At 44.7% G+C, this 2,522-nt stretch overlaps 1 long non-coding RNA gene across 1 annotated transcript in view; it reads right to left on the bottom strand.

Moving 5' to 3' along the window:
* Positions 1-1,101, bottom strand: part of LOC120570192 — a 2,515-nt gene extending 1,414 nt beyond the window's left edge. Inside the window, exon 1 of the long non-coding RNA XR_005641022.1 lies at positions 1,008-1,101. This is a non-coding gene — a long non-coding RNA (uncharacterized LOC120570192). The remainder of the gene's footprint in view (positions 1-1,007) is intronic.
* Positions 1,102-2,522: the final 1,421 nt, after the last annotated feature.

Here is a 2,522-nt window from a genome sequence, read left to right as displayed (position 1 = left end):
ACTCTGCAAACCCTTGGTGTTCTCTCAATGAGCTTCATGAGGTAGTCACCTGAAATGGTTTTACCTTACACAGGTGTGCTTTGTCAGGGTTCATTAGTGGAATTATTTCCCTTAATAAAAAGCAAAGGGTGGCTACTTTGAAGAATCTAAAATATAAGACATGTTTTCGTTATCCTTCACACTTTTTGTTTAGTACATAATTCCATATGTGTTCATTGATAGTTTTGATGCCTTCAGTGAGAATCTACAATGTAAATAGATGAAAAAAAAAGGAAACACATTGAATGAGAAGGTGTGTCCAAACTTTTGGCCTGTACTGTATATACACACACACACACACACACACACACACACACACACACACACACACACACACACACACACCATTTACAGTGTATTTGTGTATTGTAGTTAGCGTATGCGTGTAACAGAGGAACTGACCGGTTGTTGCACTGCTCTCACAGTTGAGTTCACCTTTTTTATCCACCCCTATCTCAATTGTACTGCATATTAAATAACAAACCAATTTGGTAAGATGAAAGCTGAGTAAGCCAAACTTTATGTAGCTAAGGTTGGCCTAAAATATATTTTCTCAAAAGCAGGTAATGTCGGGGCTTATCAATACTATTAGGTAACCTTACTGTATCTATCCGGCTACCTAGCAACGTTAGGTGACATTACCTGTAATGTTAGCCCAGTTAGCTTACATTTAGAGCCTACATGGTTCACCGTGAAAGCAATAACGTTACATTGTGACACTGTCAAATGCCACGACAGGTAACGTTAGCTAGTTTGAAGTAACGTAAACTAACATCTCTTCCAACAATCTCCACTAGAAGCTAACGTTAGCCTTTCAACTCTGGCATTAGCTAGCTAGCTGGCACCGGTAGCTTGCTAACTTTTTAATGACAGACTGCCATTGAGTAACTTGTAAGCCAAATATACACTCTAAACCAACCATTAAATACGTTTATTACACACAGCAACCTGTTAAAAAGGAATCTTACCTTAGCTAAACCGAACAGCTTGACTCCAGTGTCCCGCCAGTGAAACGATAGATCTTGGCCAAGAACCAGCACTGACGCATGTTCACTTTGAACTGCAGACTTATCATTTTGGGGTAGATTTTATTATTATTATTTGTTTAGGCTGCAAATGTTACTGTTATAAAATATGTAATGTAGGTAGAATTTACCCATTATTGTATATTTGCTTACTGACTAATATATTTGCAGTAAAATTTAAACAATTTGCATGTGTTGTATTTACTACCCTCCAAAATCCGTTTTTACAGTGCAGGACGTGGCCCAAACCACCCTGCACCCCCATACTGCAGGATGCTCTTCAGATGAGCTGAGAGGCCCCCAAACCACCCTGCACCCCCATACTGCAGGATGCTCTTCAGATGAGCTGAGAGGCCCCCAAACCACCCTGCACCCCCATACTGCAGGATGCTCTTCAGATGAGCTGAGAGGGCCCCCAAACCACCCTGCCCCCCATACTGCAGGATACTCTTCAGATGAGCTGAGAGGTCCCCAAACCACCCTGCACCCCCATACTGCAGGATGCTCTTCAGATGAGCTGAGAGGCTCCCCAAACCACCCTGCACCCCCATACTGCAGGATACTCTTCAGATGAGCTGAGAGGCCCCCAAACCACCCTGCACCCCCATACTGCAGGATACTCTTCCAGATGAGCTGAGAGGTCCCCAAACCACCCTGCACCCCCATACTGCAGGATGCTCTTCAGATGAGCTGAGAGGGCCCCCCAAACCACCCTGCACCCCCCATACTGCAGGATGCTCTTCAGATGAGCTGAGAGGCCCCCAAACCACCCTGCACCCCCATACTGCAGGATGCTTTGAATTGTTGACACAAAGTAAAGAAACAGGATTTCGCTGCTCGCTCCGAATGACCTGAGTCTCTTTAAAAAGTAGACTCTCTGCTGTGCTTTGCTGCAGATAGAGTCTACATGACAGGTCCAGGAAAGGTCACTGTCCACGTGCACTCCAAGGTATTGGAAGGATGAATTTTGTTTTATGGTTTGATTGTGAATGGTTGTTGGTGTAATGTGACAGTCATGTGAGGTGCCCACACACACACACACACTGTTACACAGACACACACACACACACTGTTACTCAGACACACACACACACACACACACCGTTACACAGACACACACACATATACACACAGACACACACACAGACACAGAGACACACACACACACAATCACACAGACACACAGACAAGCACACACAGCCACACACACACACACACACACACACACACACACACACACACACACACACACACACACACCGTTACATACACACACACACACACACACACACACACACACACAGAGGTCTCCCTGAATCATCAGTCAGACTGCTGCTGCTGCTCGAGTCCTCACTAAAACCAGGAAAGTGGATCACATCAGTCCAGTTCTGAAGTCTCTGCTGGCTTCCAGTGCCCCAAAGAATAGATTTCAGAATTATTCTGCTGGTTTATAAGTCA

The sequence above is a fragment of the Perca fluviatilis genome, chromosome 12 (genome assembly GCF_010015445.1).
Source record: "Perca fluviatilis chromosome 12, GENO_Pfluv_1.0, whole genome shotgun sequence".
Classification (NCBI taxonomy): Eukaryota; Metazoa; Chordata; class Actinopteri; order Perciformes; family Percidae; genus Perca; species Perca fluviatilis.
This window is presented reverse-complemented; position numbering and strand designations above follow the sequence as displayed.